The 24,438-nt window shown below is 44.2% G+C and overlaps 1 protein-coding gene across 1 annotated transcript in view; it reads right to left on the reverse strand.

Moving 5' to 3' along the window:
- The window catches only part of DNAJC13 (DnaJ heat shock protein family (Hsp40) member C13), a 149,734-nt gene extending 140,431 nt beyond the window's left edge, over positions 1–9,303 (reverse strand). The window contains exon 1 of the mRNA XM_060180241.1: positions 9,192–9,303. The gene's annotated coding sequence lies outside the window, so the exon portion shown is untranslated. The remainder of the gene's footprint in view (positions 1–9,191) is intronic.
- Positions 9,304–24,438: the final 15,135 nt, after the last annotated feature.

Consider the following 24,438-nt stretch of genomic DNA (forward strand, 5'->3'; position numbering starts at 1 on the left):
AAGCAAGCACTTAAAAAGCTTGTTCTATGAGGCTAAATAGATTCTAATGGGTCAAAGAGATCTTTGATGACCATGTTTTAACTTACTGCTGCTCTTCTTTTATGCTATAGAAAATACTAAGGGGGGGGGAGAGATTAAATTTCCTAAGCATAGAATAAATACAATTTGAAGGAAGTTTTGCAGTAAGCATCCAAACATTATTTTTAATGCTATTTAAAAAGAAGTTTTGAGGCTGGGCAGTGGCATAACCTATAGAGTACATAGATTACCATGTTCAAGGACCTGGCTTCAAGCCTCTGGTCCCTACTTGCAGGGGCATGTTTCATGAGCTTCCCTTTCAATCTCCCACTTCCCTCTTAATTTGTTTCTAGCCATGCAGGCATCAAGCTCCAGTGGTAATCCTGGCGGCAAAAGCTTAAAAAAAAGACAAAGAGCTTAAACTGCTACAATTTCCCTTTCTACAAACACAAAATAATAACATGTAGGTTGGGAGTGGGGGAGGCTAATCTACTACAAAATTTAATATAAATTCAAAATACAATCTGTATCTTTACTAGAAGCTGAGAAACTTGATTACTCTAAATGACAAATCCAAGTTTGAAATTCAAATGTAAGAATTTTCATTTTAAACTGTAATCAGGAAGAGAAGTACAAATAGCAGGGATCTCACCTATAGATAGAAGTTGAAAAAAAAATCAAGGAGAGGAAGGCAAAATACAGGGTGAAAACCTGGACTAGACTAGATATGGGGGGTGGGAGGTGGGTGGGAGGTGGCTAAGTGAGTACTGGCAACCCAATACACACTGGTGGAGGAGGATCTAGATCTAAGTTGGTGATGGAATTGGGGTGTAAACACCCATCACAGAAGGATGGAAATACTGTACCCGTATGACAACAACTGCCTTGGAAATCATTATTTTCCTAATAAGATATTTTAAAAGAATTCTGCTTTTAATACAATTGTTTTAGAATTTATAAAATATTAAATCATCCTACATTTATGTCACCATCAATCCTTCCATTATGTCCTGGCAACTATCTCTGACAAAACTGAAACATCACAATAATCATTTCAGATTATTTTAGAGATGTACTTCTAATCTGTTCACCGAAAGACCTAATTCAGTTCCTCAAATGCAAAGAGGGTGTATACTACATATGTAAATACTACTTAGGTAGAGGTCTAAGGGCAACTTATGAGTGCTGCAACTATAAATCTCATATCAGATTTTAGACTTTGTTGTTATAAAGATCACTCTTTTTCATAGGTAGTCCATACAAGTAAAAGCAGTGTTCAAAAATGTAAGCTGTTGAACCAAGTTAAGAGCATCTGAAAATGACTAGCAAATTATGTTCACTTTTACTAAGTTACAGTCTAAATTACTGTAGCACAGCTAAGGTAACAAGAATAAACAGGACAGGGATAGAGGTCATAAGAGTTATGCAGGGAGTCTGGCTGTAGCTCAGCGGGTTAAGCGCAGGTGGCGCAAAGCACAAGGTTGGCATAAGGATCCCGGTTCGAGCCCCTGGCTCCCCACCTGCAGGGGAGTCGCCTCACAAGCGGTGAAGCAGGTCTGCAGGTGTCTATCTTTCTCTGCCCCTCTCTGTCTTCCCCTCCTCTCTCCATTTCTCTCTGTCCTATCTAACAACAACAACATCAATAACAATAATAACTACAACAACGAAAAACAAGGACAAAAGAGAAAATAAATAAATAAAATATTTAAAAAAAAGATTCTTTAAAAAGAAAAAAAGAGTTATGCAAAGAAACTCATGTCTGAGACTCCAAAGTCACAGGTCCAATCCCCCACACCACCATAAGCCTGAGATGAGCGGCGTTCTGGTAAAAAAAAAAAAAAAAAAAAAAAAACCAAGAATAAACACAACCATATTAGGCTCAAGTTACTTGCTAAAAAAATGTCACCCTAACCCACTGTCAAAGGAATTCCCACTATTAAGACTCTCAGGGACTAAGCAATGGCATACCTGCTTGAGTGTTTACAGCACCATGTCCAAAAACCAGGGTTAAAGCCTTGAGTTCCACTTGCAATGGGGAAGCATCACAAGTGGTAAAGCATTCCTGTTGGTGTCTCTCTCTCCCCCTTTATCTGCCCTTCCCTATTAATTTTTCTTTGTCCTATCAAATTATGAAAATAAATATTAAAATAGAGTACAAAAGCCTTTCTTTAAAACAAAAAAATCCATACAAGAGATGTTACCGATTATCACGTGCTGAGCCTGAGACTAACACTAATGACAGAGAAAAACATGCTAAAAATCATATAAAACAATGACTTTTAAGAATGCCAAATGTATTTCACTATACATTTCTGTTGTTAATATTTTCGGAGGCTCTTGCCGGGGCCGGCTAGCTTCACGGGCGGGTAACAGAGACGCGGAGACAACGGCTGGGCAGGGAAGCTGTATTTCTTTATTCAGGAACAACAATTCATAAACTAAGACAAACTAATCACCAAACAGAACTCTGCTGTCTCTTTGCGGAGGCGCAAGCACTCTTTCTTTTACTCTCGAACTCAGGAGCTCTCCAACTCTGGAACTCTGGAACTCTTGTACTGGGGAACCCTCTGAAAGTCTCCCACTGTGGAACTCTCTCTTACTCTGTAACTCTGAAACTCTCCAACTCTGGAACTCTGGAACTCTCATACTGGGGAACCCCCTGCAACTCTGGCACTCTCGAACTCAGGAACCCAGGAACTCTGTCACTCTGGAACTCTGGCACTCAGGAACTCAGGAACCCTCTCTCGGGGTTCCTTGGGGCGGGGCCAAGGAGGCCCGCGAAATTAACAGGACTGATCCAATTCTCTTGGCGGGGGAGGGCTAGAACAAACCAATGTAAAGCATACGACACATTTCTTTCATTTCAGTTTTGTATACAATGACGTGGTGATTCTCAAAGAACTTAAGAGTGCTGTGTGATTTGATCACAAAGGGAAGCAAAGATGGACCTGGGAGAAGTAACTCCAGAATGTTTGGTGGGGATGAATCCTGGCAGAGTGGCTCCCCCTCTAAGGAAGAAGTGTCTCTTCTTGAAGGGCCTACCACTTTGCTTGAGGGAATTGATGCAATATAACCTGCCTCCTGGGCTAGCACTGGAACCATGCCCAGAAAAGGGGGGAGAAAAAAAAAAAGTAGAAAAGCAGTCAGCACAGAAATCTGTGGTGACAAGTGGTGTGTCATCATTCATGGGAGAAGTTCCCCTGCAAACAGAAAAGGCTGGGTCTGTCTGCAGTTTCACACGGGACAAGTCTAGGTACTTGGAAAAGAACGATTTAGTGTGCGCCCTCTTCTTCTGGCTCCCTGCCTGCACGGAATTCCACCCCGAAATCTGGAAGATTTTGTGTCACAAATGCGTCCAAAATGAAACACTGGTGAAAAGTGAGATCACAGAAAACGACACACGTCACGGCTCTGGTGAAAAGTGAGATCACAGAAAATGACAAACATCACAGGCTCTTTGGTGACACTGACAGCTGAACATCCAGCCTCCACCAGGCTCCACATTCTCAGTTTAATGATGTCAGACTTCAGTATTTTGAACCAAAGGGGAAGCTTATTGTTTATAATACATAAAGTGATACTTTCACAAGTTTTCTTAATAACCTGGAACTTAAGGTATGCTTTGGGGATATGCATGGCACCTGTTAATATTCTGTATGTCCACTGTTTTGTATATTTGATTGTTTAGAAATGTTTACAGTTACTTCAGTTTGAAAGTATGACATACTATCTTAAAAATTTCTTTATCAGGGGCCAGGCAGTAGCACACTGGGATAAGCACACATAGTGAGAAGTGTAGGGACAGGTGCAAGGATCCGGGTTCGATCCCCCAGTTCCCTACCTGCGGGGGGGTTTAAAATAATTCTGTTTCTTTTCCTATGATTTCCAAGTCTTTAATAACCAGACTATCTTCAATTAATTTACCACTTTATGTGCAAAAACCATTTAATAGTGTATTTTCAAATCCCCTCCTACTTTACATGCTATTATCTTGCCTCTTTTTTTCTTTTTGCTACCAGGATTAATGCTGGAGCTATGTGCCTCCACAGTTCCAACATTCCAGTAGCCACTCTTTTTTTTTTTTTCTTTTGCTGAAGTTGGGTTAGAGACTGAAGGGATAGGAGAAATGGGCAGCACTACTCCGCTGCTTGCCAAGTTTCCCCTTTACAGGTGGAGACCAGGGGTGACCCTCAGTCCTAAATCACAGTAGCATGTGTGCTCCCACTGCTTGCCAAGTTTCCCCTTTACAGGTGGAGACCAGGGGGTGAACCTCAGTCCTAAATCACAGCAGCATGTGTGCTCCTACTGCTTGCCAAATTTCCCCTTTACAGGTGGAGACCAGGGGTGACCCTCAGTCCTAAATCACAGTAGCATGTGTGCTCCCACTGCTTGCCAAGTTTCCCCTTTACAGGTGGAGACCAGGGGTGACCCTCAGTCCTAAATCACAGTAGCATGTGTGCTCCCACTGCTTGCCAAGTTTCCCCTTTACAGGTGGAGACCAGGGGTGAACCTCAGTCCTAAATCACAGCAGCATGTGTGCTCCTACTGCTTGCCAAATTTCCCCTTTACAGGTGGAGACCAGGAGTGAACCTCAGTCCTAAATCACAGTAGCATGTGTGCTCCCACTGCTTGCCAAGTTTCCCCTTTACAGGTGGAGACCAGGGGTGAACCTCAGTCCTAAATCACAGCAGCATGTGTGCTCCTACTGCTTGCCAAATTTCCCCTTTACAGGTGGAGACCAGGGGTGACCCTCAGTCCTAAATCACAGTAACATGTGTGCTCCCACTGCTTGCCAAGTTTCCCCTTTACAGGTGGAGACCAGGGGTGACCCTCAGTCCTAAATCACAGTAGCATGTGTGCTCCCACTGCTTGCCAAGTTTCCCCTTTACAGGTGGAGACCAGGGATGACTGGTTTTAACTCTTCCTGTGTATTTTATTGTGTTTTTAAATTTATTTTGGATACAGAGATACAGAGACACCTGCAACACTTCTTCAATGTCCATGAAGCATTCCCCATTCGGGGAGGGACTAGAGGCCTGAATCCAGGTCCTTGTGCAAAGTAATGTGAGCACTCAAGCAGGTGCACCACCACCAGGCAACCTGTCTGGGTGCTTTAACTGGGTAATGTCTATTTGAAGTTCACTGGTTCTCTCCTTAACTGTGTCAAACTACTGACATTCTGCAGTGAAATTTCTAGCATTTCCTTTTGTTTCTTATAGCTTCTATCTCTCAGCTAAAATTATATATCTGAACTTGCACATTTTCCACTCTATTGTTCATACCTTTAGTAGTAATAGTAGTGCTTTTACATTCCTACCCAAAATAGCACACACGTTAAAGTAAGTAGTCCTGTTAAATGCACTTACTTCTCAGGATTTATTTTTATTTTCCTATACTGTGTATTGTTTTTTATTTTATTTATTTTATTGTTGTAAGCTAGACAAGCTGTATTAGAGACTGAGGTAAATAATTTTTATGACTAATAGTGGGCATGTACTTTGCTAAATTTTCAATGCAGAGTTTGTATACACCTGTTAAAGATACTCAGTTTATGATTTTTAAAAAAATTTTTTTCTTATTTATTTATTCCCTTTGTTTTTTATCACTGTAGTTATTGTTATTGATGTCATTGTTGGATAGGACAGAGAGAAATGGAGAGAGATGGGGAAGACAGAGGGGGGAAGAAAAAGGCAGAAACCTGCAGACCTACTTCACACCGCTTGTGAAGTGACTCCCCTGCAGGAGGGGAGCCAGGGGCTCCAACCAGGATCCTTAGACGGGTCCTTGCACTTTGCGCCAAGTGTGCTTAACCCGCTGTACTACCGCCTGACTCCCTCGGTTTATGATTTGATGCTACTGAGGTTTATCAAGGTTTCAGTCATCTGCAGGATAACGTACACCTGTGATGGGGCGTGTTTACTGGAGCAATATCCAATTCTTTGGGCCGTGCCACACTCCATATTCTTGCTTCCTATCCTGGTAACAATCTATCGTTTATTTTTTTTTTAAGAAATGTTATTAGTTGTGAGTCCGGCAGTAGTGCAGCAGGTTAAGCGCATGTGGCACAAAAAAATGTTATTAGTGATTTAATATTGACTTACAAAATTATATGTCAACAGAGGTATAAGTCCACTCCAATCCTGAATCTTTAGTCTGAATCTTTAGTCTCCCCACTGCAAGCCACCACAGCTCCCTTAACGTTGTAGACATGGGCCAACCATCATCTCTACATTTATACAAAATTGCCCCTTTTTCTTCCTGATCCAATCTTCCCTTCCCCTCCAAGCCACTCATGACAGCATAACTACCTCCATGTCACTCTCCTTCTCCTTCTCTCTCTCTGGGTGCTGATGGTACAGTTACTTTTTATTGTCTAACCTGATGGCAGGAGGCTGGGATAAGGACTTCTGATTCAGGTTCAGTATATGTTCTTAGCCCTCAGGGCTGATAGTCTTCTAATTTCCCTCTGGCTCCAATTTTGAGCTAAAGTGCCCAGGAAAAGACTCTTTACCCTTTGTTTGATATTCTCCCAACTATGAATTTTTTCATGTTACAAAGCCGGCCAATTTTTTTTCCCAAGGCCAAAGCCAAAAGGTGGTATTTATTATTTATGTACTATTTCAATATAGTAAAGATGTTCCAAATAATTTGGAATAAAAGGGGGAGGGGTCTTCAACTTGATAATATTGAGAAGCCAAGGCTTAAAGGTCTCTTCAAAAACTCCCCTTAGCCCTACAAAACAATAAAGCTAACACTTAGGAACTCGATTAGCAGCAACCAAACTTTGCAGTAGTTTATCTGTTATTGCCTTGCTTTTCTAGTTTATTAACGTTATGTACTTTGGTCAGAGAAGTAATGGGAAGATATATGTGCTGGGAACCTCCAATTCGTTATGGAAATAGAAACTTCTTGAGGAATGGAACCAGAACACTTAGAAGAGATCCTATTTCAACAGTAATTACTAGCTACAGAAACCTGCTTCCACTATCAACTTTTTCACAAATTTAATAATAAAGCCAGTATTGTTGCTGATTGTGGGTAAAGGTAAATTATTACAAATAATTTTCTTTTCCATGTTTCATAACTTTTCTTCACCAATAACAGTTGATACTAATTCCCACTGCTACTTTCGAAAAAGGAATCACTTATTGCCTCCCTGAGGAGTACAGATGGTGTTATTTTCCAGGAACTGGACTGGTCTTAGGTTCTTTAAATCCCTGTCATTCTTAATAGCTCACTGACTCCTCTTTTCCTTCCCTAATATATTTTACTTCCTGTCTTCAAACTTGATATAACGCAGTGTTTTCTAAACAAGAAATCATATTTCATTGTGACTATCATTAACAAAAGTCAAGTTTGAAATATAGCTGCTTTAAGCACTGTTTCACCCAACACTTAAATCAGGTTTCCTGTCCTATGCAAAGGAAAAAAAAAAAAAAAAAAAGCACTTTCCAGAAACCAGAGTTGCAAAACTAAATCTTAGCAAATTTCTAGCAAGTTGTTGGCTAAATTTCCTTTTTCTCCCCTTAAATATGAAAAAAAAAAAAAATCCATATTCCCATAAGGCTCACAGACCAGTGGCAACATGCTAGAAACTCTGACCACTGTAATTTCATCAGAACTCTGCAAGCATTCTTTCAAGCCTAGACATCTATTTGATCCACAAAAATGAGAAAGAAAATCCTGCAAGGAAAACAATCACTGGGCTCATCCAGAAGACATATTCTGAAGTTTTACTTCTTTTTCACCCACGGAAGGAACAGCACTCCACAAAGCACACACAAAAAAACTCCGACGGCATAAAGCTCAGAGGAGGCAGGAACAACCTTGGAGACCTTTCTTTCGGGATGGTGTCAGGGTGGGGTCAACGGAGGAAAACTCACTGCTGTGAAGAGCCATTGCCACATTAGGGGAAGAATTTTTTTTCTTTTTTAACATCCCTCCATCCCTCTGCACCGCGTGCCCGCACAGGTCAGAGAGGCCGCGAGCAGTGGTCGACCCAGCATCTGACAAGCACTCCTGCGAGATGGGGGCACTAGGTCCGCTCTGCTTTTCGCAGGCCCGCCGGGAGGGAGGCCACGCTCCCTCCTCCACATGGAGAAACCAGGAAGAGCCTGGGAGAGAAACTTGCTTGGGGGAGGGCGACGGGTGTGAGAGCCGCGGAGAAGCGACACGAGGGCTACCCATGTCCTCAGGAAACGAAACAAGCCACAAGTCGGTGCGGGACGGGGGTGGGTGGAGGGGGCAGAGCAGGAAGGACGGAGGGCGGCTGACTCCCCGGAAAGCAGAGTCGCTGCATCCCGCAGGAAGCGGATCCCGAGGGCGGAGTGCAAGGGGGTGCGGGGTGTGCGGGGCAGGCTGTGCAGAGGTGCGGGTGCGGGGTGGGCAGTGCAGAGGTGCGGGGTGTGCGGGTGCGGGGTGTGCGGGTGCAGGGTGTGCGGGGCAGGCTGTGCAGAGGTGCGGGTGCGGGGTAGGCAGTGCAGAGGTGCAGGGTGTGCGGGGCAGGCTGTGCAGAGGTGCGGGTGCGAAGGGTGCGGGTGCGAAGGGTGCGGGGCAGGCTTGCAGAGGTGCGGAGGGTGCGGGGCAGGCTGTGCAGAGGTGCGGGTGCGAAGGGTGCGGGGCAGGCTTGCAGAGGTGCGGGTGCGAAGGGTGCGGGGCAGGCTTGCAGAGGTGCGGGTGCGAAGGGTGCGGGGCAGGCTTGCAGAGGTGCGGGGTGCGGGGCAGGCTGTGCAGAGGTGCGGGTGCAGAGGTGCGGGTGCGGAGGGTGCGGGGCAGGCTTGCAGAGGTGCGGGTGCGAAGGGTGCGGGGCAGGCTTGCAGAGGTGCGGGGTGCGGGGCAGGCTGTGCAGAGGTGCGGGTGCGGAGGTGCGGGGCAGGCATGCAGAGGTGCGGGTGCGGAGGGTGCGGGGCAGGCTGTGCAGAGGTGCGGGTGCGGAGGGTGCGGGGCAGGCTGTGCAGAGGTGCGGGTGCGGAGGGTGCGGGGCAGGCTGTGCAGAGGTGCGGGGGCCGGCGACGCGGGTGAGGAGGGTGCGGCCGCGTCGGGCGCCGTGCGGGCGAATGTCACTTACTCGGGGGTCCAGCATCGGGGCCGGGCGGTCGGCCTCCCCTCGGCGCTCGAGGCTGCGGCCCGGACAGCGCCCGCCCTCGGCCCGACCCCCAGCCCGGGTGCTTTACCTTCGCGGGGGGCTGGCGAGGCTCCAGCACGGCTCCTGCCGCCGCGCTCAGCGTCCAGAGTGGGACGAGGCTCCCTCCGGCCCCCTTCCGCCCTGCACTTCCCCTTTCCTCTCGCCCGCTCCCCGCCGGGGCCCTGCCGCTCGGCTGCCGCGGGTTCCTGGTGCCGCGGCGGCGCCGCCTCCCCGCCCCCTCCGCCTCCTCCCTCTGCCTCTCAGAGGCTCGCTCTGGAGGCCGCCATCTTCACTCGGGCTCGCCGCCGCCGCTCTCCAGTGCGCCTGCGCCGCCGCCGCCCAGGTCGTCACGAGGCCTGGTCAGCTGACTAGCACTCTTCCGCCTCCTGCCCCGCCCCTTCACAAACATTTCCCCGCCCTCCCCAGGCGCCATTCGCCCCCTCGCCCAGAAATCCCGCCTCCCTGGGGCCTGCTGCTCCGAGGCTCCGGGGGTCGCACAGCGTTCGCACATGCGCAGAGTGACGGGGAGGCCGCTCGGCGGGCGAGGAGGGCCCGCCCCTTGGCACGTGCTTGTAAGGCCACGCCCCCGGCGCCCCGGGAAGGCCACGCCCCTCCAGCTTGTTCTCTGGGTCCACGCCCCTCTACATGTGGCTTCGAGTTCATCTCTTGGATTTGCTTTGCAAGTCCCCTGAAGTCCTGTTTTAAAGCATTTCCCCAGCTGGGCACCGGGCCTCTAGGGCCCAAAGGCACCTAAAACCTCAGTTTATTTTTCGATCTGGCTAGACTGCAGATTCACTCGCTAGTGGCTTAAAAGACTTTAAATTGTTGTACTGGAGGTCAAGGAGACCGAAGCTTCGAAAATGACTGCGACCTTTTGCTGGGCCAGATAGAAAGAGAATACTGGTAGCTGTTATGGGTTACCTGTTGATCACTTGACAAGGGGTTCACTTAATCCCAGCTGTCTGACGTTTGGGGAGGTAAATTGAAGCCCAGCCCTAAGCAGGTGAACTTGGATTTTGAGCCCAAACCACCTGACTGCAGAACTTACTCGCTGGATACCATCTGCCAGGACAAATATAGGAATTGCGGGCAGAGAGTTCAGTTATGGGGCGGGCGGGGGCTGAAGGGAGTATGCTCTACTTGTGGCTAAAGGTTTAATTAAGGAAGTCCAGACCTGAATGCTAAAGACCGCCATTCAGAAAAAGAGAATATTACTATGTTACCTGTGGGCAGACATTAAGGAACTTCAGTCTCCCAATTCCAGACCCAAATTCTAGAAGACCACAGTTCAAAAAACAAGTGGTTCTGGCCTGGTGAAGTAGCTTACCTGGGAAAACTGCTTTACCATGCCTTCACGTAGGTTCTAGCCCTGGCCCCCAACAGTGTAATCTCCCTTTCTCTCCCTTCTTTCCACCGCCCTCTCTCCCTTCCCTCCTTTTCCTCTTTCTTTTTTGCTTTCTACCTGAAAACATTGGCCCAGAGTAAAGAAAGCCCTGGCGATAACAAAATAAGTAACAAGCTGTTCTGGTACTGACTTCAAAAGATAGGTGACTTCTACAGATGTGTTATTTTATGAGGGTTAAATGTCTGTGCTAATGTTAGCATTATAAACTCCGTTTTGCTTGCCACATATATAATACTATTCCAGGTACTGTATTTAAGGAAACGGACAGATTTGCTGGGGTTCATAACAGCCTTTGAGGTTATGTGAACCAGAGCGTACCCACAGCTTCCACATGAAAAACGCATAACAGCTAAAGCCAGATCCTGCACCTGCCACCTCTCCCCAGTCCCCAACTTCCTTCTCTTTACTTTAAAAAACCTGTTCACTGTCTCAGCTATTAAGTTGATTTTTTTTAGATATGTGCCTTCCATATGATTCAAGACTTGCTTTTCTGACATCAACCCTTGTCTCTGAAGTAACTGCCCATCAGCAACTAGCACCAGGCATTTCAATAATAATAAGGGTTAATATACTGCAGAAGAATCTTGAAATGGTGATTTCTTGGAGTCCCCTTCAATATTGAGTTTTTTCTTTTGCTTTTGTTTTAAGCATGGCAAATTGTAGCATAAAAATTCTGAACAGTAGGTCTTCCTAACTTCTTTGTCTCTCTTGACCCTTTACCTTACTCTGGGGCAGAAACTACTGCATGCCTATGCCCTGTAGCCTCTTCTGTATGCAGCAGTAAGATAAGCTTCAGAAGGGGTGGTGACAGGAATAGATGAATGTGGGAAGACAGGACCTGAAATAGAGTAGAAAGGGAGGAGAAATAAAAAGAAACTGGAGGGCTGTGTCAAGGAGTCTTTTCTGTCTTACTCCATCGAAAAAGAAACATGTTTCTGCTCAGAATTTTATAGATGGTAAGCCTTCCAGTAATCCCCAAAATCAATGAAAGGTGGATTCTCTTTATTCTCAAGAAAAAGGCAATGTGGGTGGGAGAGTTGGGCTGCACGATGCCACACCTGACGGAGAGCACACAATATAGTGTTTGAGGAGCCAGGTTTAGGCCCCCAGTTCCTGTCTGCAGGGGGAAAGTTTCAACAGTGCTGCAAGTTTTTCTCTGATCCCCCTCCCCCTCTCAATTTCTCTCTGCCCTATCAAATAGATAAAATATTTTATGTAACTCCAGTACACAGAGATTAAGAGACTTGCAGAACGTAACCTAACCCCTAAAGATTAAGCTGAGATTTAGTCACAGACGTGTAACATCAAAACTATTATGTCATATTATATATTATTTATTTCAGATAGAGACAGAAATAGAGAGGGAGAGGGAGTCGGGGGATGGCACATCCAGTTAAGCAGAGGTGATGCAAAGCGCAAGGACCGGCCTAAGGATCCCAGGTCAAACCCCCAGCTCCCCACCTGCAGGGGAGTTACTTCACAGGTGGTGAAGCAGGTCTGCAGGTGTCTTATCTTTCTCTCCCCTTCTCTGTCTTCCCCTCCTCTCTCCATTTCCCTCTGTCCTATCCAACAACAACAATAATAACTACAACAATAAAACAACAAGGGCAACAAAAGGGAATAAATAAATAAATAAGAAATAGAGAGGGAGAGAAAAACAGAGACATCTGCAGCACTGATTTATCACTTACAAAACTTTTCCCCTGCAGGTGGAGACCAGTGCTTGAACCCAGGTGCTTGTGCACTGTAATGTGTGTGTTCAAACAGATGTGCCACTCACTGGCCCCAAGTCGCCTTTTCTATTCAACCTCTGGGTCAGACGAAACTGATTCTCAGGTGGCACAGTTGATAAAGTTCTAGACTCTCAAGTATGAGATCCTGAGTTTGATCTCTGGCATCAAATGTTCCTGAGTAATACTCTGGTTCTCCCTCTTCCCCCCCTTCTCTCTCTTAATAACAAAACAAACAAATAAAACTTAAAAACAAACTGATTCTCAGAATTGGAGGAAGCCATAGGTATTATGAACTAGCCCCATCCTTCATAATGGACAATTCCTTGTCCCTCAAGATATATGTTTCATTGTATTTAAAAAATAAAAAGAAAAGAAAAGGAAAGAAAAAAAGAAAAGAAAAAATTAACTATGTGCACCAGTCATTGCAGACACCTAAATTTAAAACCTATCTGAGTAACTTTGGTCCTTTTACAGGTGTGCTTATCAGACCATCTTGGAGAGTTGAAACCAGTGTGCTGTAGTAGGAAGAAACAAGGGTTTAGTAACCATATAGAAGGTGTTCTTTCCTTCTTTTTATTTCTTATTTATAGCTCTCTGTCTTCTGACAGCATATTCACAATTACTTCAGAATGCACACTTTTATCTTCACTTTGTAAATGTTCAAGTCCCAGTTCTACCATTTGTTAGCTACTTAATTTGAGCCTCAATTTCCTTGCCAATAAGATGAATAGAATAATACTGTGAGTTAAAGACAGACTTAAATTACAGGAGAGTTTATTTAAGAATCAACTGAGATTCTTACCTGAGAACACCAGCTTAGGAATCACCTTCAGATAGTTCTAAAAAAAACTGTTCCAAAGCAGAGTACTAGAGAAGATTACTGACCTAATCAAAACAAAAATTTGTGATTATTATTACTTAGTAGTATTCACTGTGACCAGTAAGTGGAAGGGAAAAATCCCTTGAATGGCCAGAGAGAGTCTAAGAATTATAAAATTATAAATCCTGAGCATTTCCTCCATAGGAAAAAAAATGTAGTGATTGTCAATGGGAAATTTACAAGTTTAATTTTACAGACAGTCATTAACATTTTTCCACACTTAGGACTTTCCAGCAGATAATGTAATCTTATCTGTAGGCTTATTTGCATCTGCTTCCCACTTGTGATCTGATTACAAAATCCTTCAAAGATCATATGAATAGCTTACAATAAGAAACTCTTTAAAAATTCACCAGCTTAATTTAATGTCTTGTCTTTTTTTTTTTAAGCAGGCTTTAAGAAACATAAATATTCTTTCCTGTGGATTTCCTATGTGTCTGTGTCTAAGTATTTGATTACTCAACAACTGTCAGAAAACTGTTTGCCACAAAATAATTTCTACACTAGCAGGCACTCCAAGATGATGTACTGACATGAAATAGTTCTTATTCCTGAGTTTAAATTTTTGTCTTTGAACATTTGGTCCCAAGATGTGAGTAAGCCTAGGTTTTGAAAGAAAAAAAATTCCTGACAAATAATGAATGCAGTAAGAAATCCAAACAGAGGATGGCTCCCAGCTGCCTTACCTCTGAGACAAGCAAAATCTGGTGAATCATTACTTAGCACATCTTAAAATCATCACCAATTCATTAAGGTTTGTTATATTATCTCAAATTGTTACCAGATGCCAAGGTTTGGTGCTCATTTCCCAAAAGGTTATTTAATTCAAGAGGCAAGGACTATAAATTCTTTCAGGTGGGGGTTGGTGTTCCTTTCTCATTTGTTCCTCCTCATCCATCCATGACTGGCTCCTACTTAGACAGCAGGAAACTCACAGTGCACGAGAACATTTTTATTGCCATAAAAGTCAGATAAGTTGAGGCCCAAAGATAGAGTAAGAGAACATGAGAAAACAAGGTAGAAATTTCTTGTTTGCTCACTTACAAAATGGCCAAGGAAGAGATATTCTAATAAATGCTGGCTAATTTTAAACCAGTTTTCAAAGGCATCCCACAAGTCATAGGTCATTCTTTCTGATGTGTAATATTTATTGTTGAGTGTCTTTATTTTTTAAAATATGTATTATTTTTTTTTTCCTTTTGGATAGAGCCAGAGAGAAGTTGAGAAGGAAGGGCAAGGAGAGAGAGAGAGAGAGAGAGAGAGAGGGGGGCAGTCAGTCAGAGGGAGGGAGAAACACACCTGCAGCACCTCTGCTACTCATGAAGCTCCACCCCCTGCGAGTGGAGGCCTGGGCCTTGAACCTGGGTTCTTGTGCACTGTCATGAGTGCACTCGACTTGAATGGTGACTTTGTGTACTCTTAACTTGTGTACTCTGCTAAGGACTTCATTGTGCCATTTCATTTAATTTTTATCAAAAATCCCATAAAGCAAGTACTATCACTGTCTCCTGCATGCTGTCTGTTCATTTATGTCTTTAATTTTATGGTGTGGGGGGAGGCTTGCACATATGCAATCACACCACTCTGGGCCATTTTTCTCTTTCTAAAGATGTAGAGGGGGAGAGGCACCACAGCACTGGCACTTCCTCCAGTGCCATACCATCTCCCAGGGGTAGATTATTGGGGTTAGAATTTGGGCCACATATGTGGCAGACACTGCCCTAACTGGTGAGCTCTCTCTCCAGCCCATCTCCTGTGCTATTTTTCAAGAAAGGAGCCCAAGACTACAGGGAAGTTATTAGACTTTTCCACTCTTTCCTCATTAGAAAGTCACAGGGCCTTTCATATTAGTCTTCTTGGGCTTCAGAGTCCTTAGGCTACACTTCAGCATATAAACGTTGCCACCCGCGATTTCCTTTTTCCTTGGTTATTCTGCAGTCACTTCCAGTTATGATTCTGCAGAAAATTTCATGTTAAGAAGTTAAAACTGAAGGAAAGACAGTCCAACTCTCTTACACTTTATCTGCCTTTTCTTTTTTTTTCTTTTTTGCCTCCAGGGTTATTGCTGGGGCTCATTGCCTGCACCATGAATCCACTCTCCTGGAGGCCATTGTTCCCCTTTTGATGTCCTTGATGTTGTAGCCTTGTGGTTATTATTGTTGTTGTTGATGGTGTTCGTTGTTGCATAGGACAGAGAAAAATCGAGAGAGGAGGGGAAGACAGGGGGGGAGAGAAAGATAGACACTTGCAGACCTGCTTCACCGCCTGTGAAGCGACTCCCCTGCAGGTGGGGAGCTGGGGGCTAGAACTGGGGTCCTTATGCCGGTCCTTGCGCTTTGTGACACGTGCACTTAACCCGCTGCGCTACCGCCCAACCCCCTGCCTTTTCTTTTAAAAAAATATTTTATTTTAATGACTGAGAGATACAGAGATAGCACTGCTCACCTCTGGCTTACTGTGCTGCTGGGGGTTGAATTTAGAACCTTGGAGCCTCAGGCAAGAAAGTCTTTCTCAGAACTTTTTGCTATCTCCCAGTCCTATTTGCTTTTTCTTAACACAACAAGAAACACACCCCACCCCAGTTTGTGTCTTATTCTGGTCAATAACAATTTTTATCACACAGTGTTGATTTTTCATTTTATTTTGACAATCTTTTTCCTTTCAATCTCAGGTGTAGAGGAACAGAGGGTGAGAAGCAGAGAGACAAAACAAGGAGCAACATCACAGCACTGCCTACAGTTTGTGACGCTTTCTTTGTTCACGGTACTCTCATGTGGTGCCTGGGGCTCAAACCCAGGTCCCCCACACATGGTATAAAGTGTGCACTCTACCAGAGGCCTGGTGGAGGCACACCTGATTGAGGGCATATGTTACAATGCGCAAGGACCCAGGTTCAAGTCCCCGGTCCCCACCTGCAGTGGGAAAAGCTTTGTGAGTGATGAAGCAGGGATGCAGGTGCCTCTCTGTCTCCCCCTTCCCTCTCAATTTCTTACTGTCCTTATACAATAAATAAATAAATAAATAAATAAATAGAAAAAATTTTTTTTTCCTCCAGGGTTATTGCTGGGCTCGGTGCCTGCACCATGAATCCACCACTCCTGGAGGCCATTTTTCCCCCTTTTGTTGCCCTTGTTGTTGTAGCCTCGTTGTGGTTATTATTATTGCCATTGTTGATGTTGTTCATTGTTGGATAGGACAGAGAGAAATGGAGAGAGGAGGGGAAGACAGAGAGGGGGAGAGAAAGACAGACACCTGCAGACCTGCTTCACCGCCTGTGAAGTGACTCCCCTGCAGGTGGGGAGCCGGGGGCTTGAACCGGGATCCTTACGCCGGTCCTTGCGCTTTATGCCACATGCGCTTAACCCACTGCGCCACCGCCCGACCCCCAAGAGAAACTATTCCCAAGAGAAACTATTTTTAAAAATCAAGTGTGTACTCTGCTGTGTGCACTCTATCCCACCCACTCACCCAGTATTCCACCCACCCACCCCCCAGTATTAACCTTTTTTTTCCCATCGGGGTTATCTTTGGGGCTCAGTGCTTGTACATGTATCTACCACTCCTGGCGGCATTTTTTTTTTCTATTTTACTTGATGAAATAAAAGTGAGAAATTGAGAGGGAAAGGGAGACAGAATAGGAGAAAGACAGACACCTGAAGCCCTGCTTTACTGCTTGTGAAGTGTCCCTGTTGCTGGTGGGGAGTGGGTGGTGGGGTTTTGAACTCTGGTCTTTGTATATAATAATTTGTGTGCTCAACCAGGTCTGCCACAACCCAGCATTCTTCACTTCGTATTAGCATCTGATCTCTGGATAAATCATCCCCTCAGAAACACCGAGCATCTGTTATTTCAAATGCCAGGAACTGTGACTCCATCTCATTTGCAGAGTCCCCATTTCCAGACCTCTTGCTAGCCACATCAGGAGTAGTAACAGAAATGGAAAAGTAAATAGTTGGTTTCTAGTGAAATCAAATCAATGACAAGGGGGAAGTGAAACTGCAAACTAATCCAAAAATCAACTAAAATTAAGCAGCCTGTGTTGAAGTCTGTGGATCAAGGAGAACATTTTCATAGTTGGCCTTTGAAAAGGAAATGAAGTATTTGTATCTTAGCATTTGAGTTAATTAGGATAGTGTCAGCTTGTGGGTTAAGAGATCAGGCTCAGGGAGCCCTTATCTCTTTTGTTTTCCTTGTTTTTCTTCTTCTTTTTTTAAAATTTATTTACCCTTTTGTTGCCCTTGTTGTTTTTCATTGTTGTTGTAGTTATTATTGTTGTTACTGATGTCCTTGTTGTTAGATAGGACAGAGAGAAATGGAGAGAGGAGGGGAAGACAGAGAGGGGGAAAGACAGACACCTGCAAACCTGAACCTGCTTCACCCCCTGTGAAGCGACTCCCCTGCAGGTGGGGAGCCGGGGGCTGGAACCCAGGCCCTTATGCTGGTCCTTGAGCTTCGTGCCACAGTGCGCTTAACCCGCTGCGCTATCACCCGATTCCCTGTTTTCCTTGTTTCTTTCCTTAACTCCTTCACTTCTCCTTCCCTGTAGTAAAAGACACCCTGGCAAAGGGGGAAAGCAGAGGCCAGACAGTAGCACACCGGGTTAAGCTCACACAGTAGGAAGCATAAGGACCTGCACAAGGATCCTGGTTTGAACCCCCAGCTCCCCACCTGTAGGTGTCTATCTTTCTCATCACCTCCTCCCTTAATTTCTCTCTCCTAGCCAATAAAATGGAAAAAAAGGTACCCAGGAACAGTGGATTAGTAGGAGAGAGACAGAGAAGTGAAAGAATGTTGCATCACCACATGAACAGTCAAGAGAGGTGACAAACCACAAGTGAAATCAGCTTTTATCTCCAGATATATTTAATCTCTCTCTCTCATTTGTTCCCTCCTGTCTCTCTCAAACTTTTTTTGTTTTTATGTCATGCAAACACACTGTTTCTAAGACACTGTGCTTATGTTTGGGAGGTGGAGACACAGACTTTGGTGGTGGGTACATTGTGGAACTATACCCCATAGTCTTAAAAATCTTGTAAGGGGCCAGGTGGTGGCGCACCTGATTGAGTGCACATGTTACAATGCACAAGGACCCAGGTTCGAGCCCCCAGCCCCCACCTGCAGGGGGAAGTGAAGTGAAGCAGGTGCGAGTGGTGAAGCAGGGTTGTAGGCGTCTTTCTGTCTCTTTCCCTCCCTGTCTCCCCCTTCCTCTCAATTTCTGACTGTTTCTATCCAATAAGTAAATAAAGATAATTAAAAAATTTTAAAAATCTTGTAACCCACTGTTCATCACAATTTTTTAAAAGTAATGAACAAAAAATAATATCTTGCTTTTGATCAGTTCTCCAGGCTCACTCAAGAGAGGAGGGGTTACTATCACAAAAACGCCAAAAGCCACCCAGGCACTAACAGCAGCAGCTTCCTGTTCACAGGTGTGGTGACCCACACCTGTAACCCAAACACTCAGGTCAGTGTCATTAGCAATCAGCTTGTCTTCCCTTGGATGTGGTGGTCTCAGTGGCATTTTGAGATATATAGTTCCAGAATACTCGAATAGTTTTGCTGAGAAAGACAACCAACCATTCTTTGATGCTGTCCCTTCTCCACAGTGGAGAATTTTAACATCTCCACCATGGATACCCCCAGAAGACAAGACAAATCCAGCACAACAAACCAGACAGACAAGGAGGGCTAGTAACTTGAATGCTCCAAAGGAAAGCCATGTCTCTGGTTCACAGGCCCTAGGAATTTATCTCAACCTCTAGCCACCCAGACTTCGAGGAGCAGCTGGGCTGCTATAAATTAAGTGGAAAGTGTGAGCTATGTAATGCTATAGACCCCTAGCTAGCCCCTGAGTGGAGGTTGTTCATCGGATTTTGCATCAAAACCTTGATGTATGCTTGTTTGAGGCGGAGTCACCACAGCTTAAAAAAACAATAGCAGGGGGTCGGGTGATAACGCCGTGGGTTAAGCGCACGTGGCACAAAGTGCAAGGACCAGCGTAAGGACCCCAGTTCCAGCCCCCAGCTCCCCAACTGCAGGGGAGTCGCTTCACAGGCGGTGAAGCGGGTTTGCAGGTGTCTATCTTTCTCTCCCCCTGTCTTCCCCTCCTCTCTCGATTTCTCTCTGTCCTATGCAACAACGAACATCATCAACAACAACAATAATAACCACAAAGCTACAACAACAAGGGCAACAAAAGGGGGAAAAAATGGCCTCCAGGTTCAGTGGATTCATGGTGCAGGCAATGAGCCTCAGCAATAACCCTGGAGGCAAAACAAACAAACAAAAACAATAGCTACCCAGGAGGTGGTTTGTGGATAAAACGTTAAACTCTCCAGCTTAGGTCCTGAGTTCAATTTCTGGCATGGCATGTACCAGAATCATGTTCTGGTTCTCCCAGATAAAGGAATACTTAAACATTAAAAAAAAGCTATGGATAGGAGCCTGGCAGTGGCACCCCTGGTTGAGAGCACTTGCTACCATGCGCAAGGATGTAGGTTCGAGCTCGCAGCCCCTACTTGCAATGGAAAAGGTTTGCGAGCAGTGAAGCAGTGTTGCAGGTGTCTCTCTGTCTCTCTCCCTCACTATCACCCTCATCCCTCTTGATTTCTGGCTGTCTCTATCCAAAAAATAAATAAAGATTAAAAAAAAATCCATAAAAATGCCCAGAGCAGTTCTGAATGTAGCAAAAGGACTTAAGGAGAATTGCAGGCCCCTTCATAAGTAAATATGAAGGGCTTTATTTATATACCTGTCATTTTCCCCACCTCACAGGAAAGAGGCACACACACACAAAAAAAACATGCAGTACAAAAGCAAATAAATAACTCAATTCCACCTTGAGGTGGAAATGTCCTAGTTGCCTTCTGAGGGATCCTTTCATTTCTGCTCCATTCTGTTTTCTGTCATCCCTCTTTCCCCTTGGCGACCCCATTCGTGAAGAACAGAAACTGTCCAGGATCTCTCCAACAAGCTGTTGTCAAGGCCACACTGTTGACTCAGCATTTGGCAGAAGAACAGAAGGTTTGATTTCAGTTTTGTGAGGCCAGCAAACAATCACAGAACCCTGGCTTTCTGATGAAAAAAACCCAGGAGACAAAACAATAACTTTTGCTGACAATTCTATTTCTGCAGCACAAAGGTGGGGAGGGAGGGAGAGGGAGGGAAAGGGAGAGAGAGAGAGAGAGAGAGAGAGAGAGAGAGAGAAAGAGATTCTTTCTTTCTTTCTTAGCCTTTTCTGATGTCCGGAAGTCCGAAGTCAAGCCAAAAGCTCAGGCCAGCTCTCTGAGTAAAAGCTTGAGAACAACACCCATGAGAAGAAATAAGTGAAGTACATGATCGGCTTTCTCCCAGCTCTTTGCTTCTGGCCTGCCTCTGCTCCAGATTCTTTTCTGCCTCTGCTCTGTGCCGTGTTGCTGTCTGCTGAATACAGCGACTCTCTTTACCAGCTGGGCTTTTCAGAGAGGTAGAAATGTATCACTTTGTAAAAAGCCTTTCTCCTTCTGAGACTGGTATATTCTGTTTTATTGTTCAGATCTGCCGTGCTTAGAAAAGACCTTCCAGGAGTGGGGCCTGGGAGGTGGTGCAGTGGACCTGGAGAGAGAAGAGGGAACAAAAGAATGTTCGGAAGTAGTAATAGGTGCAGGTGTGACTTAGAAAGGAAGAGAAAGTAACACCATACAAAAAAATGGGCAAATACACACACATGCACACGCACACGCACACGCACACACACACATATTCATAGAAATAATAGTCAACTACAAATGTAAAGCTAGGGAGAACTATGGCAATTTCCAATGGAGGGAATGGGGACACAGAACTCTAGTGGTGTGAACAGTGTGGAATTAGACCCCTGTTATCTCATAACTTTGTAAATCAATACTAAATCACTAATAAAATAAAATTAAAATTAAACTGAAAAAAAATCATGAAGCCTCTCCTTTGCCTCATGAACCTGGAGGAGTCATGTTAAGTGAGATAAGCCAAAAAGAAAAAGGACGAATACTAGATGGTCTCACTTACAGGCAGAACTTAAGGAACAAGAACAGAACGGGAAAACACAAAGTCAAACTTGGACTGTTTATGGAGGGGGTCAGGGAGGGCTGGGTGAGCTGTAGGGTCCTGGTGCATGATGGTGGAGGGGACCCAAGTTTGGGGTGAGAATATTTTATAGACACCCATTATGAGCAGGTGAGAAGTTGTATGCATATCATTTGACAACACTGTACAAAAATCATTAACTCCCTCACACTAGGAATAAAATGATTAAAAAGTGAAAAAAAAAGTGTTGGAGTCCATCATTTTTCTTTTGTGATGAATAAATTCTAAGTTATTTATGATTAATAAGGTCTAAGATTATAAGATGACAGTGTCTAGTCCCACACCACACCCACCACCAAAGGTCTGTGTCCCCTCCCTCCCACCTCCCAGATCACCACCAGAGTTCTCACAAGTCTTGCAGTTTTTTTTTTCAAGTTCATCTTTATCACATCTCTAGATTACACATATGAATGAAACTATCTGGTAGCTGTCTTTCATCTCTTTACTTCACTAAGGATAACAACCTCCAGTTTCATTTTGTCTCAAAGGACACAGTATCATCTTTTTGATTGCAGAGTAGTATTCCATGGAATATATATCCCAAAGCTTCTTTTTAAAAATTATATTTATGTATTTATTTTTATTTATTTATTGGATAGAGACAGCCAGAAATTGAGAGGAGAGAGAGAGAGAGAAACACCTATAGCACTACTTCACCACACACAAATCTTTCCCCCTGCAGGTGGGGACCAGGGGCTTGAACTTGGGTCCTCATTGTAACATGTGAACTCAATCAGGTGCACCACCACCCAGCCCCTATTATAGCTTCTTTAGCCAGTCAGCTGTTGATGGGCATATAGGTTGCTTCCACTCTTTGGCTATTGTGAATAATGAAGCTATGAAGATAGGGTTGCCTATATCCCTTCGAATTAGCATTTCAGTGTCCTTTGAATAAATGCCTACGTGTGGTATTGCTGGACCATAAGGTATTTCTAGTTTATTTGTTTAAAGACTCTTCATACAGTCTTCCGAAAGGGCTGCCAGTTTGCATTCCTCCCAGCAGTGTAGCAGAGTTCCTTTTTCTCCACAAGTGCTCTAGCACCTGTCGTTTCCTGGTCTGTTGATGTAAGCCATTCTCACAGATGTGAAATGGCATTGAGTGTAGTTTTAATTTGCATTTCTCTATTGATAAGTGAAGTGGACCATTTTTTCATATATCTGTGGGCCATATGTATCTCTTCTTTAGGAAACTGGTTCTTTGGCCCTTTTTTTAAAAAAAAAAAAAAAACTGGGTTATTTAAAAAAAATTTTTTTTTTTACTTCTTTGTAGATCTGTACCAATTCTGTAGAGATGTTTGATGTCAGTCACTTATCAGATGCATGATGTGCAGATATCTTCTCCATTTACTGGGATGCTTGGCTATCCTCATGTAGTTTGCTGCAATGTATCATGTCATTCCATTTATTTACTCTTGCTCTCACTTCCCATGCCCATGGGGTTGAGTCTCCAAATACATCGTTGACATGAAGATCTTGCAAAGTTTCACCACTATTTGCTTCTATAAATTTTAGAGTTTTGGGGCAGGAGATAGATAGCGTGATGGTTATGCAAAGAGACTCTCATGCCTGAAGCTCCAAATTCCCAGATTCAATCCCATGCACCACCATAAGCCAGAGCTGAACAGTGCTCTGGTAAGAAATAATAATAATATTAATAAATAAATAAATAAATTTTAGAGTTTCTGATCTAATATCCATATTCTTCATCCATTTTGAATTGACTTTGGTGTATGGTTTTAGGTGGTGGTGTCATTTCACTTTTCTAAATGTTGCTGTCCATTTTCCCCAGCACTAATGCTGAAGAGACTTTGTTTACCCCATAGAATGGTTTTGGTCCCTTTGTCATATGTTAGGTGGTTGTATCTTTGTGGGCTCATTTCTGGGCTCTCAATTCTGCTCCACTGATCCAAGTGTCTATTTTTATTCCAGTACCATGGTGTTTTGATTTTCACTGCTTTGTAGCATAAACTGAAGTTGGGGAGCACGATGCCTCCAAATTTTTCCTTTTTTTTTCTCCTCAAAAGTGCTTTGGCTATTAATGGTTTTATGGAGTTCCACACAAATTTGTGAATGAGTTATTCAATTTCCATGAAAAATATCATTGGGCTCTCAATAAGAATTGTATTGAAATTGTAGCCTGCCGTTTTGGTAAAATGGCTATTTTACTAGTGTTTATTTTTCCAATCCAATCCAAGAACAAGGAATGTTCTTCTGTTTCTGTGTATTCTTCTCCCTCTGTTTATAATGTCCTGTTGTTCTCATTGTAAAGGTTCTTCATTTCATTGGTGACATTTACCCCAATATTTTATTTTTTGAGTTTGATTGTAAATGGGCTAGTATTTTTTTTCCCTTTCATTTGACTCCTTGTTTGTGTACAGAAACATCACAGACTTATCTCCCTCTGATTAATACATAAATATTTTTTTTAAGAAAACCATTCTGGGCAGAGGGTAGATAGCATAATGGTTATGCAAACAGACTTTCATGCCTGAAGCTCCAGAGTCCAAGGTTCAGTCCCTCAAACCACCATAAACGAGAGCTGAACAGTGCTCTGGTGAAGAAAAAAAAAAAAAGTCCATGAGCAAGTGACAACATCCTCTTATTACACAGTCTGCAGTGGTTTTGCTTACATTTTTATTTGAATTCAAGTGTTACTGAATTATACCACTCTATAGTTTCAGATCGCATCACTGAACATAAACATGGGGTAGGGGCTGGGAGAAAGCTTACCCAGTGGCATATGTACCACATGGGCACACCATGAACAGCACCAGGAAAGATCCTTCCCTTCTTCTCTCTTTTTTTTTTTTTTTTTTCCTCCAGGGTTATTGCTGGGGCTCGGTGCCTGCACTATGAATCTACTGCTCCTGGAGGCCATTTTTTCCCTTTTGTTGCCTTTATTGTTGTTACTATTATTGTTGTCATTATTGTTGGATAGGACAGAGAGAAATGGAGAGAGGAGGGGAAGACAGAAGGGGGAGAGAAAAAACAGACACCTGCAGACCTGCTTCACCGCCTGTGAAGCGAATCCCCTGCAGGTGGGCAGCCCGGGGCTCGAACAGGGATCCTTACGCTGGTCCTTGTGCTTTGCGCCAGGTGCGCTTAACCTGCCGTGCTACCACCCGCCCCCCCTTTTTTTCTCTCTCTTAAAACAAAAAGGTGAACCTGGGGAAGC

This window comes from Erinaceus europaeus, chromosome 21 (genome assembly GCF_950295315.1).
Source record: "Erinaceus europaeus chromosome 21, mEriEur2.1, whole genome shotgun sequence".
NCBI classification, from domain to species: Eukaryota; Metazoa; Chordata; class Mammalia; order Eulipotyphla; family Erinaceidae; genus Erinaceus; species Erinaceus europaeus.